General features: G+C 43.3%; 1 protein-coding gene across 1 annotated transcript in view; it reads left to right on the plus strand.

Moving 5' to 3' along the window:
* Positions 1-14,217: 14,217 nt before the first annotated feature.
* RNF19A (ring finger protein 19A, RBR E3 ubiquitin protein ligase) overlaps positions 14,218-16,102 on the plus strand; it is a 52,185-nt gene continuing 50,300 nt past the window's right edge. Inside the window, exon 1 of the mRNA XM_040260984.1 lies at positions 14,218-14,506. The gene's annotated coding sequence lies outside the window, so the exon portion shown is untranslated. The remainder of the gene's footprint in view (positions 14,507-16,102) is intronic.

Genomic DNA, 16,102 nt, shown 5'->3' on the forward strand with positions numbered 1-16,102 from the left:
ATTTCTGTTTTCCCACAGTTCTCTCTAATAGCTCATTGTCAGATTGTATCAACAGCAATAAAGAGAAGACATATTTGTGCTTCTGGCTCACATATTCTGTGTCCCTGAAGAAGAAATGCTGGCTTGAAGAGCAATGGTGAAGCAAAACCATCAGCGATGCTCTCATCACCTTTCTAAACTTGTTTTGTGTGATGCCTTTTTCATATTATTTTAAAAAGGGAACCAGATGTTTTCCTAAGGGGAAGTTTTTAACACCTTCTTTCCGAAAAATAAGGCCCTGGAATTGAGGGACCATACACTCAGGATTTTCCAGGTTATGACCACACTAAAGTACTAATGGATGACATCATCTATAGGAGAGAGGTTTCCATGAATCAATGCAGTAAATAGTGTATAAGAAGTAATTACTAAATCTAACAGGAAATTTTCTAATTCCTAGATACTGAAACAATCTTCCTTACCAACCCAAAATTAGTAGATCACAAAATTAAAATATTTTTTCTTTAGATTTGCTAGCCAGTCTAAGATTAAAAACTGAAAAACCAAGCTTTGATGTGTGGGACTTTTTCAGGATGAAATAGAAAGTACCTGGAAGAGAATCCAAACGGAATCATTTAACAAGAAGTAATGCTGACATATCTGCTGAGGAACTATTCACCAGAAATTTTAGACCAGATCCAAGAATGTCAGTCCCCTGGCTCCTATGCTGATTATCTTGGGACAGAACACAAATTTCAAAAGAAAAAAGTGAAACACGAGATAGCATTCAGAGAAATTCTGCCAACCCTGAGTTTGAAGATATTAGCAAAAGTAGTCAGCATTTTTTTCACCAAAGTACATCTTTGTGTTTAATACAGACTGTTTAAAGGATTTAAGAGAAATATCATTTATTTCAGAGTAAAAAAAATTGAGAATGACAGAGAGTAAGGTCTTGGATGAGGGAAGAAGGGAATAAAATCAAGAATTCATGGGAAAGGATGTAGATTGGCTCTTTTCCTGAGAGGAGGGAAGGTAAAAAAGACTTGAATAAGAGGCAGAGAGAGAGAGCACAGATAAAGGGGAGGTGAGAGGGTTAATGGTTCCTTCAAGGCCTGGATGTTTGCAGTAGAGCAAGGAGGGCGGGAAGCTGCCTTTTCCCCTCCCTAGACTAAAATCTGCTCTGTTCCCTGCTGTATTGCCTGCCGCTTAGCACGTTGAGTGGCACATTACTAAGTCTCTGTTAGCCTTCGTTGAATAAAATGAATAAAAGAGTGTGGGCATTAGGCAGTTAGAAGAGTGGGGCCTGCTGGGGAAAGTTATGTTAGGAATCAACCAGAAATGAATAAAGGGGTTGCTAATCTGAGGTTGGGTGGTATGCGTTTGAATCGAATCTGCATTTCTCTGAAGTTCAGAAGCAAGAACAGAAAAGCAGACAGGAACGCGTGTGACCGAGAGAGTGAAATGGTGAGGGGATAAGAGGACCTAGTGTGCGTGAAGGCTCCGAGGGCCAGCCTGGAAATGGGGTCAAAGGCGACAGAGAGACCGAAAGCAGCACGAGATTGCCAGGGTCATGAGATCACAACTACTTCTGCATTCTTTAGGCAAAGAGACTCTTCATAATATTACAGCTTTGTAACAGGCTAAGGGAATGGCAACCCACTCCAGTACTCTTGCCTGGAAAATCCCATGGATGGAGGAGCCTGGTAGGCTGCAGTCCATGGGGTCGCTAGGAGTCAGACACGACTGAGCAACTTCACTTTCACCTTTCACTTTCATGCATTGGAGAAGGAAATGGCAACCCACTCCAGTGTTCTTGCCTGGAGAATCCCAGGGACAGGGGAGCCTGGTGGGCTGCCGTCTATGGGGTGGCACAGAGTCGGACACGACTGAAGCGACTTAGCAGCAAGGGTCCAACTCAAATTTTTACTTTAAATCCTGTGAATATTCAGACAAGAATTGTGTCATATAGCCCAAATTCCTGTAGCCCAGTTTGTTCAAGTAAATGAATAAAAAAGGGAGGAGAGAAAGGACATCACTGGCATCTGTTATTAAAATTATGAGCTATTCATATTTCATGTGTCTATCAATGTATATAAAATTTGGGTATGTGTTTAGTAATACAAATATTAAACAGAATATTTTATAGAATATTGTATTTAATAATACAAATAATACAAACAGAAAGGAAAGGGGCAGGGCACAACCTTTGAAAGAATGACATAGCTTGAGGATGAGACATAAGCTGATTAGGATCAAATGAGTCCAAGATGGCAGACAAGTCAACCTCCACCAGACCTTGAGCCTCAGCAACACATCAGCAAGCTAAACGACACACCCACAGGCACCATGACAGTTCCAAGGCTAACCATCAAAGACAAAAAAGTGGGCGGTGGCCCCATTCCTGGAAATCTCCACCCCTCCCCCAAAATAGTTGGAATAATTCTCTCACTCATCAGCCTATGAAGTTAGCTAGCCCATGAAAGCTAACTACAGCACATTTCGAGGCCACTCTCATCTTCTGAGGTGGTCTGTGGGAGTGTGTTTCTCTCTAAATAAATCCAAATCTTACCTGTCACTTTGTCTCTCACTGAATTCTTTCTGCGACAAGACATCAAGAACCTGAGCTTCATTAAGTCCTGAAATGAGGTGTGTGATCTCAGGTAGAAGACTGTGGGTTTTGACTGGATTTGAGTCTGGCACATGGGTTCAAGTCCTACTCTGAGGTGAATGGTTTCACATATAAACATTCCATCATAAACCTTCTGAGATATTTTCTGCACTATTGTGGTTGACAGCTGTAATTGAAAATCTGTCAGTTCACTGAGTTCTGTTCCATCTTCTGTGTGGTAGGATGGGACCAAGAGCAAGTAGATACTGAAGTTGAAGACCCAAGGGACAGGCTGGATATGTGAAGCTACTGAGGGCAGAGTACCAGAACAAAATTTCTAGGTATAGGCATCTTGTTCAGAGCCCACTTACTAAAAGGAAAAGGCCTAGAAATACTATTTCACCAGGATCAAAGACTGATCAGTCAAACAGAGGGACAAATTGGCAGGTACCATATAGAAAGTAAAAATCAAAAATTACTGTGTATTTGCCTCTTTGGAAGGCCCCAGAATCAAACCTTTTGCTCAAACCCATCAGCTGTCTAATTTCTCTGCCTTCAGTATCAAACATATTTTCTTTTTTAGGACTTTCTATTTAAAAGATGAATCTTTGGAATTAATTTTATTGTCTCTTCCTTGAAATGTTTCTTTTAATTTTGGTTGTTTCCAGTTTTGTTCATGTCTCTCTCTTTCTCTCTTTTTTTTTGCAAATATATATACTCGTATACTTAGGAATCTCAGGTTGGAAATTCTTCACTTATGGAATATCAATGCAAAGGTACATTAGAAGCCTAATTAAAAGAAACAATGACTCATTGTTAGATAGGAGTGAGATGGGAGTAGAGACTGAAGGGAGAAGAGAATGAAAGGAACTTCCATTCTCCTCCAGATTTCCTAAGTCTTAAAAATGTAATGTTTCAAGGGAATCCATTGTTCATTTAAAAGGAAAACAAAAACTCTACACTTGTTTTTCTGTTGGGTCTATAAATCGGTAAAGATTAAGATGGAGACAAAATAAGTACCTCTTTGCAATTGACCATCTACTTTAGTCATACAAGTCCTTAAATTTGATGGTACTGCACATTTATACTTTCAAAAACAGTATGTCTCAAGTATTCTTTCTAAATTCCAAAGTGCTTGCTATGAAATTATTTCTCTTCTAGTCAACGCTGAATCACAGAGAAGATCATTTAAAAGAGCTTGTGTGAAGTGTGGAATCAACATTGTACAAAATCTGTATTGGGCTCCCTCATGTTCTTGATAAAAAGCAAATTATAATACAACTTTAGTGTGTGGCAATTTTTATTCGAACAAAGCCATCTCAAAATCACAGCACTGTAGCAATTGTTTTCCCTTCATGTCCTTGAGATACATTGTTTAAAATCTTTGCTTTTATCACAGGATATAAAACCCCTTAGAAATGGTTTGAAATTGAATACAGATCTCTGGCCCTGAGACTACAGATATTTTTCTCCCTTGCTTGGTTATCCAACTAGTTTAAAATCTTATTCTCTTTGATCATTGACAGGAATGTTGGCTTGGCACAGTCATTTTAGCTCCAAACTTGTGATTATTATTATTTTATTTTTTTGCAAACTCCCAAGTATGAATTTCAGCAAGTTAACAAAGTTTAACTCTCCCCTTTAGCCCTAAATATCAGTTGATGCATTCAAGGTATGACATGTCATCTCTTTTCCATCTTTTTACATCACATAGATTTTCAATTAGCTATTTTGGAGTCTAGCCACATTTGCTAGGAAATAACTGTTTAAATATGTCCTCTGCTAACATATTTCTGATGGGATTCCCCTGGCAAAGGTAGATGGGATTTTTAAAATTGGAAGCATACTAGAAACAGAATTGTTTTTGGTAATTGCTGATGAGTTTCCTGGCTAGCATACATGGAGCTGAAGTGACAATTCCATTGAACAGCATGGATGGCAGAAAAGGGTGAAAGACAGCACCTGCAAAACAGCTGTCTACTCCCAGCAAGGCTGAGTTCAGCCTTGGTTTCCTCTCCCCAGTGCTTTCTCCCTGCGTAAATGTTTGGTATCTTCTTACTTTCTGCCAAAAATACTAAGCCCAATTTGAAAGGAAAAGAAAAACTTAAAACTTCCCCAAATGGTGTTACAGAGAGGAATAAAATTTTCTTTCTTCCTTACAAATCTACTTTACTGTGACAAAGACCATCTTCAAATAAAAGCCACTGAATCCAATATCCACTCATCTTAAAATAATTAATAATACTATTGATAAGAGCTAATATTTACTAGATTTGGACTGAAGCTGAGTGCTGAAGAATTGATGCTTTTGAACTGTGGTGTTGAAGAAGACCCTTAGACTACAATGAAATCCAACCAGTTATCCTTATGGAAATCAGTCCTGAATATACATTGGAAGGACTCATGCTCAAGCTGAAACTCAAATACTTTGGCCACCTGATGCGAAGAACTGACTTACTGGAAAAAACCGTGATGCTGGGAAAGATTGAAGGTGGGAGGAGAAGTGGATGACAGACGATGGGATGGTTGGACGGCATCGCCGACTCGATGAACATCAGTTTGAGTGAACTCCGGGAGTTGGTGATGGACAGGGAGGCCTGGTGTGCTGCAGTCCATTGCATCACAAAGAGTCAGACATGACTGAGTGACTGAACTGAACTGAATATTTACTCAGCTATTAGTAAGTGCCAGGCACAGTGCTAAATAGTCTATATTTATTATTTCATTTAATGCTCCCAGAAACTCTAAGGAGATATTTTCATTGCCCTGTTTACAAAATGAGGAAACAGATATAATGGAACCTTGATCATGAGCATTTATCTGCCTGTGCTAGTAATTTTAGACCTTTTGCTGGAAGGACTCTGAGAATCCAAGTGCACATGTGTATTTTTTTCACCCATTGAATATTAATACCTACAAGTATAATCAAAATGGAGGCGGGGGCCACAAGATGAGTTACAGTACTTTCAAACTTTTAAAAGAGCGTCTTCAGTAATTCTGCTTATACTTAATATACCCCAGAGAAACTCTTGCACACATGCAAAAAGAGATATGTATGAGAATGCTCATTTATACAGCAGTTAAAATGAACAAGCCATATTTTCATGTATTAACATGGATAGATCTTAAAAACAATGTTGTTTAGGAAAAGAAAGGCTGTAGAATGATATGAATTTACATACCATTTATGTTAAAAATCTGTTTAGTAAAACTTATATTTGGAAGAAAAAAACAAAATATGTTATTTGGAAGTAAGCATTTTTGTAGTAAAAGGATAAAAATTGTGAACCAGAAAACTAGAAGTTTCAGGATAACAGTTACCTTGGGTGAGGGGTAGGTACAAAGTAGAGTTCAACTCTATAGTGTGTCATTCCTTTTGCTTTAGAAAATGATACAAATATGAGGAAACGGTACCATTTGTTCTATCAGGAGCTACATGAGTTTGTTACATTATTTTCTGAAAATTCTTTGTATTTTAAAAATAATTCCAGCAGATAGATAGCTAGTGTGATGCTGCTGTATGACGCAAGGAGCTTAGCTCAGTGCTCTGTCATTACCGAGATGGGTGGGTTAGGGGCGGGAGGAACACTCAAGAGGGAGGGGATATATGTACAGCAATTATACTCCAATTTTTAAAAATTCAAAAATTTCATCTGAAAAAACATAAATAGGTATATTCATGCTGGAAAAGGGCAGGGATCACCATACAGAACATTACCTCCATAACATATTTTTTGGAAGTAGATTTAACTAGATGCCCAGTTTATTCAAAAGTGACTCAGTATACCATCCATAGAACAGCTAGCTTTGAGTCGTATCAATTCAGCGCAACCTCTAAACTAGTTATAAAACATATTCTTCAGTCATTTCATTAAGGTGAATTTCTTTATGTGGTTTTATATTAGCTGCAAACCACAAAGAGCCAGCCCCCAAGACCCCTGCAATATTATCAAGGCCAACAAAAAGAACAGTTGTCTGGGGACTGTTATAAGCCACATGCTTCTGATCACAGACTCCTCCTTATGGTCATCATTATTACCTGGACTGTACATCCCCAAATCTGATTTCCTGAGCTCCCTTCTTCCTCTCCCTTTCTTCATCTCTCAGAGCGCAGGGTTTCACTGTGAAGGTAAACACTCCTGATTGCTGTCTAATTAGGCCACATGGTTTTCTCAGTGAGCGTTCTTCATTACATTATTTAGTATAAGGTTCTGGGTCATAGCTAAAAATATTTCAGCTTGAAAACTAATCTAGTCTCTTGTTTGCTGTGTTTGGAATCTTTTCACTTTCTAGATAATACTGTAGTTGAAGAATGCTATACTCAACATTACTTAAAGTGCCATTCATTTGTTAACATTATATTTTGTAAGTGAGAAAAACATTCTTTGTGTACATTTGCAAATAATTCCTTCCAGTTATATAACTAGGATTCAGTACCAGTTTGTGGGCATATGTTCATACACATTTTTTCTTTTTATACCTGCCTTGTTTCAAAAAGGATAATAGCTGGGTTACAGGTACACATAACACCAGAAAAATTAGATCCAAATTCAGTGAACAAGTGGAAACAGAGGATTTAAATCAGGAGTTAAGTACGTAAAATGTATCCTGTTCAAACACAGACTGGAAGGATGCCTCATACATGGCTCCAAGCTTCCTCACAGCCAAGCAAAATACTTTCTGTCCCACAACTGGATATTCAGAAGACATAACAAATGGGTATAATAAACAAGGGAAACATGACTATACCAGGTGCTAAAACTAAAGAAAAACATTTTCCAGAGATTGTCAGTAAGTGTAAATACAGCAAAAAATTTCATGGTGCTTTCTTATAAATCCCTTAATGTAGGCCCAAAGCATGATACTAAAACAAGTTCATTAAGTAATTGGAGGGAAGAAAATGAACTATGGCATGGGACTGGAGGATGGGAAGGTAGGAAGGTGGTAGTCTAGGCACAATTCAGGGGCTATAGCAATGCAACCAATGGTCTTGACATGAGGCTTATCACCAAGATGACCGTACAATCCATTGCCTAACCCAGAACCCTTCAAGAGTGAAAGGTGGTACTATTAATTAAGCTCACACACAGGTAGCAGCCAGGAGTGTCCTGAGCCAACTGGGATATACAATTACACTAAGTCCTTGTCTATCATCCACTGACATCCTGCTCCCATTGCAGCCCACGACTATGGACCTAGTCAGCCAAACTAATTCTGTCCAACATGGAGTCTAACCAGCTCAAGTCATAGAGGACTCAGGGATTATGGTCCAGGTCAGCAGCACCCAGTCAGCTTGCTTAGGAGTCAGCCAAACGGGGAAGATAATCAAGAAAGACTGAAGTAAGCAATGGATGATGGTGCCCTGAGAATCCAGTCTCCAACAAGTAACGGTTAAAGGAAATGGCACATTTGGATAATGGGTAGGAGGGAGAATGAATCAGGTTTCAAGTAACTGAATAGATACCACAAAGAGGAAAGAGATACAGTTCTTTTTGAAGGGCCCAACAAGAGATCTAATAGAAGAAAACTGCTTGAAGTTGGAATGTTGTCATAATGGCTGAAGCATGTAAGCTATCGTTCTCAAACATGTGATATGAATTATCTAGGGAGCTTGTTAAGAAGTAGATTCCAGGACCCCCCAGGAATCTAGCTTAGTAAGTATCCCAGGTGATTCTAGCGATGATGGTTCTGACTATCAGAGACTTTGAGAAATATCACCACAAAAACTGATTGAACAGTCCTTTGGGGAGTCTAGCCTTCCCACAAGGAAGGGTATCTTGGGTGGGATGTGGGGACGATACAGTGCCAGCTCCTCTGTGCGAGGTCAGGTGTAAGAGGCAGAACAGTGGGACAGGTGATCACAACCACTCAGCCTTCAGCCACCCGAAGGACTTTTCCAGTGAGAGGCCTCGGTTCTCAACTTGGAAGAGAAAAGGCCCTCTCTTTCTGGATTCTCTATATGGTCCTAACAGTTAAGAGAACCACCCAAGCTGGGACACAGATGACCTCAGTTTCAAAATCCTAACTGGAATATCTCCCACTCTAGTGAGTTTCCCCTTACCTGGTAATAGTAGCTAACACTTACTGATGATTTACTGTGTGCCAAGCCCAAGTACTGTATCTGCATTTACTCATTTAATCCTGAGAACAACACAGTGGGGTTCAGTTCAGTTCAGTTCAGTCACTCAGCCGTGTCCGACTCTTTGTAACCCCATGGACGGCCCCACGCCAGGCCTCCCTGTCCATCACCAACTCCTGGAGTTCACTCAAACTCATGTCCATTGAGTCGGTGATGCCATCCAACCATCTCATCCTCTGTCATCCCCTTCTCCTCCCGCCTTCAATCTTTCCCAGCATCAGGGTGGTTTCCAAGGAGTCAGTTCTTCACATCAGGTAGCCAAAGTATTGGAGTTTCAGCTTGAGCATCAGTCCTTCCAGTGAATCTTCAGGACTGATTTCCTTTAGGATGGACTGGCTGGATCTCCTTGCAGTCCAAGGGACTCTTACAGAACAACATAGTGGGGTAGGTCCTGTTTTCACTATTTGATGGTGGGGTGCGTTAGCAGGGCCGCTGGGAAGCATATCCTCAGGGCAGCGTGCACAGTGTGGTCTATGTTCCTGGCACTCTCTTCACAGCCTCACACACTGGGCCCCACATTGTGGGTCACAGACGTTTGGTAAGCAGCTAGAACCAAGGCTCTAAAACCTCACTGATGAATAAAAGAAGGGAACTGTCTAAGAAGACAGTTCTGTGACCCTGCCAGGAAGAGACTGAACCAATTTGGGAATCAATATATGTATTCACAAAAGGACAGGTGAGAGTGAGGAGGCAGGAAGTGGCACATTCCAGTGAATCAACTGTGTCAACTAAGAATCTCCAAGTCTTCCTGGCTGAGGTCCCAAGACTGCCTCCCCAAGCCATATTAAATGACGATGGAGAACACAGCGCCCACGATCCCCTTCCTGGTTGCATTTTTTCCCAATAAAATGATGCTAAAGCTGAGCTTCTTCCCTCCAAAGTCCTGTCCAGTGCTCCTACATGCTTTTATCACTCTTTGGGTCCTTGTATTAAGAGTGATTTTCTATGTGTCTGTTTCCTTGCCAAGTTTACAAGCTTCCCAAAAGCAGGGACAACGCTTTAACCGTGTTTGTATCTCCCACTGCCCAGGGAAGGCATGCCATGTGCGCATGGCTAGGCATCATTGATTGCTTCCTTCCTCTCTTCCTTGTGTGTCAGGAAATAAGCTACCTGACTTCAGAGTTTAGTGGAAAAGACCTACAAATAATAATGAGTGCTTTACACAGAAAGTTATAGATGTAAGGGTTGCTGTGGAGCCAGAGAAGATGTGCTTAGCTTAGCCTGTAAGGACCAGTGATGGTTGAAATATTGAGGCAGATGGAGAGAAGGGAGGGGGCATTCTGGGCAGAATAGATAGAAAGTGCAGAGAAAAGTAGATGCTTAAATGTCAGAGAGACAGAGAAGGAGCCGAGGGAGAAAGGAGAAAGGTTTTGTGCGAGCAGTTTTGTGTGGCTAAAGAAATTTTCACTTTGTGTCACCAATGGAGGGGGCTGGGGTAGAGGTGGGGGAAGGTTAGGAGCTCTGGAGCTGGACAGCCTACATGGTCCAAATTTCAGCTCTGCCATTTATCAGCTATGTAACTTTGTGCTAATGACTTAACCTCTCAAGCCTCAGATCCTCATTTGTTAATGGTATATTAATAGCACCTACCTTTTGGGACTCTTACAATTAAATGGCCTAATACTTATAAAGCACTTAAAACAGTGCCTGTCATGTAACATGTATTCAATATAGAGGAGTTGTTATTGTTACGTCACTGCTCTCTCTCTCATTCCCTACTTTTACTCCATTCCAAGCAAGTCTTATCAATTCTTCCTCTAAAACAAATACCAAAACCATCCTTTTTTGTCTCCACCTTGGTCCAAAGAAGTATGACTTCTTTCCTGAATTCTAGTAGTAGCTTCCTAAGAGCTCTGTTTCCATTCTAGCTCTGTTATAATCTGATCCACAAAAACAAGGACAGTGATCTTTTCCAAAGGTAAATTGGGGGGTCACTCCACTTAATCTATTGTTTTTCATCACACACTGCCCCAACTATTTAGAATTCTTATCATGATCTTAAAAGGTCTTAATAATCTGACTCCTTGCCTCTCTAAACCTACATCATATTCCTCTCACTATACTTTAGCCTCTGTGTGTAGCTGTGTTAGTCTCTTGGTCGTGTCTGACTCTTTGCGACCCCATGGTCTATAGCCCGCCAGGCTCCTCTGCCCATGGGATTGTCCAGGCAAGAATACTGGAGCTGGTAGCCAGTCATTCCCTTCTGTAGGGGATCTTCCTGACCCAGGGATCAAACCCACATCTCCTGCATTGCAGGAGGATTCTATATTGTCTGAGTCACCAGGGAAGCCCGCTTAAGTCTCTAGTTGCCTTGAACTTGGCAAGTTTGTCTTGCTAGAAACTTTGCATCTGCTGTTCTCTCTGCCTTCCCCACCCCTTAATTTGTTTTCCTCCTTATCTTGTAGAAACCAGGCCAAATGTCAGAGGAGTGGACTTTAGTTTGATACTCCAAACTGAAGTAACAAGCTCCCTGGTTTCTACATTACTCTGGTAAATTTATTTCCTTTTATGTCTTTTTTGTTATTTATTCTACCTTCCCCAAATCTGCCCCCAGAATATGTGTTCCATGAGAACAGATGCAAGACCTTTTTCATTGCTATAGTCCTACTTTCTATAATAGCAAAACCCTCTGCCTGATATACTAGGCACCCAAAAAGTATTTACTGAACTAATACTGAATGAATTGGAAGAGAGTAGGTAAAGAAGGGAGAATGCCAAAAATTAATTATTATACTTCTTCAGTAATCCATTGAGAAATTATGAAGCCCTAGCACTGGATTTCAATCTTGGTTCTGCATTGGAATCACCTGGAGAGTTTTAAAAACTACTGACATCTGAGTGCCATCCTCAGTACTCCTGATTTAATTGGTAGAGGCATCCCAGACATTAGGATTTTTAAAAACTCTGCAGGAGATTCTAACATGCAGCCAAAGTTGAAACCACTGCTCCAAATGAAGAAAGGGGATATAGAAGAGAGGGTGAGTGCAGGGCTGTTTAGAACACATAATAAGCAGGACTTGGTGGTTAATTATGAATTCCAACTGATCAAAAAGAGGGTGCCTAGGAAGAATCCTAGATTTCTGGCATGGTCCTGGGTAAAAGATAGAGGCAAGTTTTGAGAAAAAGATAGCAAATTATGTCTTGGACAGGCTAAATCTGAACTGCTTCGGGGGATTTGAGTGGAGCTTTTCAATAGATTGTTTAATAGATTTACAGTTTCCTAGTGAAGAACAGGGCTTCCCTGGTGGCTCAGCAATAAAGAATCCACCTGCAGTGCAGAAGATGCAGGAGACATGGGTTTGCCCCTGGGGTTGGGAAGATCCCCTAGAGGAGGAAATGGCAACCCACTCTAATAATCCTGCCCAGCAAATCGCATGGACAGAGGAGCCTGGCAGGCTACAGTGAGATCGTAAAAGTCGGAGACTGAGCAACTAAACAACAAGAAATGCAGGAAAAGGCATCTCCAGAAGCTGTGACAATTAGAACACAAGACCATTCCCACTCTGCAGAGCCTCTCTACTCAAAACTCCCTTCCAAGCCAATGCCCCATCTGTTCTGCAATGTTGCTCAACATGTTGACATAATTACAAGAAGAATTATATAATGTGTGGGTACCATTCTGGCAGGGACAGAGTAAAAGGACAAAGTAGGTGATTAAATGGTTAATCCCACTTAGGGTACTATAAGTAGAAAAAATATGGGAAACCCTTGTAAGTTAATGATTACTCAAGAAAGCAGGTTTGCTGAACCACAAAACCAAGCAGGCTTGCCTAGCAACAAAACCATGCAGCAGAAACACTAGACAGGCGTCCAAAAAACAAAACAATGGTGGCATGAGAGCTACATACTGCCTAGTGAGCACAGTAAGTTAACGATCCCCAGGTCATGTTCTCTATACACATAAAAACAGTAATTTTTGCACCTAGCTTGACCATGCAGGGATAAGAAAACTCTCCTGAATAACGAGGAGGAGTTGTTGATGATGGAAGCACAGCATCCACTCAAGAAAGACAAAGAAGCTCTTCTCCTCCTCCCCAGTTTTTCTTTGCTTATGAAAAGTAGCCCAGTAAGTTCTCAGGGCAAAGCATTTCTCATCTGCCACTTCTAAATCTCATTGGTTTTCTACGCTAATAAATCACTTGTCTATCACTTTGCCTCTCAATTCTTTTCTGCGCTGAGACATAAGAACTATATAGCACCAGAGCTCTTCCGAGCCCCTGAAAGACACCGCGGTTTCAATTCTATAAATGCATTTACCTTACTATTCTTGTACTACCTATAGGCTTAAACTATTCCACTTAATAAATTGCTGGCAGCCTTCAAATAGCACTGAAAGGAATATATAACAGCTTTAAAACATCGGATAAATGAAAACGAACATATCCATGATTACTTCAAGATTTGTGGTCAAAGATACTTAGACCTAAACTGCCTAGATTGCTTAGTTTTGTAATTGGTAAACATTTACTGGGTTACCAAAGATACCAAGTACGCTCTGAAAGACGACTGCTCCTTTGTGTCTAATCGGGCACACTAAAACAAAGATTGATAGGGTGATATATTTAGTTAAGTAACAGATGGCAAAAAGACACACTGTCCAGCATGTATCACATCCCTATTTCTCAGTATTCCAAAGAGTGACTGAATCTTGAAATCAGCTAGAAAGGAAAGGCCTGAGTGTTTATTCAACTAAGAACTGATAACCAGTCATGTGGAGGTTAAAAAATTCAAAGAGGACTTGCTTTTAGGACGGGATGGACAGAAAAAGTGGATTAAAGTCATTTAGAAGGTATCAAACAGGACTGAAATGTGAATTCTGAATACTTAAGCGACTTCGTGATTACAAAGAGGTGGGGGGAAAAAAAAAAAAGAGGCGAGTGGTATATATTCTCCGAACCCTCACACAGGGTGTTAAACTGTGGCTAAAAAGCGCTGCTTTTAGCAGTGCCCGCGCTATGTTAAAAGAAGGTGAGAGGGGGAACTCTGAGAGGACGCTTCCTCCAGCAGAGCGAAGCAGCTCGCTGCAGCACCCCTCCCTGCTCTCCCTGGGTTTTGCCACTCTAGCAGGTGAACCGCGAGAAAACAAAAGGACTGAATAACGGCGTGCGGAACGCCGAAAGCCGGGAGGTCCCCAAGTCCATCACCTCCCTACACCTCGAGGGCGGCTTTTAGGCAACCCCCCAACCAACCCCCCGCCCTGAGACACCTGCCCCACAGCCCGGGAGAAGTCCTACGGGCTGAGGGGCAGGAAGGGCCGCTGACGGCCTCGGGCGGAGGTCAACCAGGAGGTGGCGGGAGCGCCACACTCCCGGCCACCCGAGCCGCAAGCGGGACGCTCCCGTGAGGGTAACCGGGCGAACGTGCGAGAGCGAACGCCCGCGTCCCCGCGCGTCCAGCGACGGGCCGGGGTGGGCGTGACGCCATGACGCAAGGCACGCGGGCGGCGCTCCGGGGCGGGGCGAGGCGCGGCTGGGCGGGGAGGGGGCGGGAGGAAGGAGTGGGAGGAGGGGGCGGAGACAGCGGGGGCTGAGGGAAGCGGGGCCGGGGGCAGAGAATGGCAGTTGCGGCGCTGATTCCCGGGAACCGCCGTCAAGACAGAACTGCGGAGGAGGAGTTCGGGAAAGCGGCCGTCGGGACCCCTCCTCTGCGTTCCTCCCGCCCCAGCTGAGAGGCGCCTGGGCGGCTCTGAGGAGCCCTCCTCCGTGTTTCCTCTGGCCGCCGCCGCCGCCAGGAGATGGGCCTGCTCGCCCGCAGCCCTGCGCCCTGCCGAGGAGTTGAAGGTACGGGCGGGTCCGGGGTGGGGTGAGGGAGGGAAGGCTGCACCCGGGAGCCGGAGGGCAGGGGCGCGGCTCCCGTTTCCGACGCGGGACTCTGCGGCCGCTCCCTGGGACGGAAATGGACTCGGAAATCCCACGGGAGAGGCGCCCCTTCTCGCGCTCCGCGCGGCAGGGCCGGGGCGGCGCCGGGGCGGGGGGGTTGGTGACGGGCTGGTTGGGGGTCAGGCCTCGCGCTGGATCCGCGCGTCCCCCCGGCTCGGCCCCGGCGCTGGCGGCCGTGCGGGCGGGAGGCGAGGCTTGGGATCCGCCCCGCAAGCCCTGTCCTCCTGGCCCTGGCAGTCTGGGGCGACGGCGGCCGACCCGGCGGTGTTGTGACGGGGGTGGAGGCGGCGCTCCCCTCCGGCACTTCCCCGGCCCCCCGGAGCAGGCGACGCGGAGGGCAGCAGCGGCGGGGAGGCGGTGGCGGGGGCGGAGCGCATTCCTGATGGGTGAAATCGGCTCTTAACGGCACCGATTTCCGGGCCTTGCTGCAAAATTCGGAGCCGGGGCCAACGCCCCCCACCCCACCCCCCACACCCGGTGCAGCCGGGCCCCCCCGGGGAAAAGAGAGAGGCATGCCCCGGGGAACGTTCATCTGGGGGACGGCCACCCCCTGCAAAAGCAGAAATTAAACCGACGAAAACTGGTGTGGCCTTGGGATAAAGTATGTCTTACGAGGGGGTCTTCCAGGATTGTCTCCTTCATGCTAAACCTTGAGAGACTTCTCTGTCTTCATCCAGCAAGTAATGCCACTGTTTTTAATTTCCAGTGTTTCCTATCATTTTTATTCCCCTCTGTCGTTCCCCACCCCCTTTCATTAATAGGAAGGAAAGTAAGTTTAGGGTTCATTAACCTCGCGACAAGGGCAGTAAATAAAAGAGGGAAAAGAATGGCTATATATGGGAGAAAAAAAGATCTTATTTTTTTTCCCCATTAGCTCTTGAAGATAGAAATATACGAACGATGCTTTATTCTGGTTAATATTTACTATTCAAAATGTTGCTGAAAGTCCTGTTGGATGGTCGTTAGAAAGGACAGCGTTTAAATGCTGCTGCAATTTTCAAACCCAGGTGTTGGCTGCAAATGCTCGTGTTAAATGTTAGTAAACAGTGGAGGAATAAAGCAATTCTTTCCTCTGATCGGTTGCCTTAAAATGTTCCTGATTTTTCCTTTCCATTCCTTTTTTTGGGGGTTGGGGGTGGGGTAAAAACATGACTGTTTTTATTTATACATATGTATTTTTTATTTTAACTGAATTCCTTGACCCATTTTGTTATGTGAAGTCTGATGATATGCCCAAGTTTCATTTTCGGTTTTGCATTAACCATCTTAATAGGCATCTTTCTACTTCGGTTTATAAGTCAAGCCATTTTTACCATATTTGCCAGTTTATGCTTCCTTAACACCCAGCTGTCAGAACTGAATCAAAATGTAAATATTTCTATTTAGAAAATGGCGATGATCTATTGTTAACACTTCTTTTCAGATGTTCGTTGCCTGCTACTTACAATTCCATAGTAAAGATTTTTAGAGTCTTGGGACTTAATAAATGAACCAAAT

Source organism: Oryx dammah, unplaced genomic scaffold (genome assembly GCF_014754425.2).
Source record: "Oryx dammah isolate SB20612 unplaced genomic scaffold, SCBI_Odam_1.1 HiC_scaffold_19, whole genome shotgun sequence".
Taxonomy (NCBI): Eukaryota; Metazoa; Chordata; class Mammalia; order Artiodactyla; family Bovidae; genus Oryx; species Oryx dammah.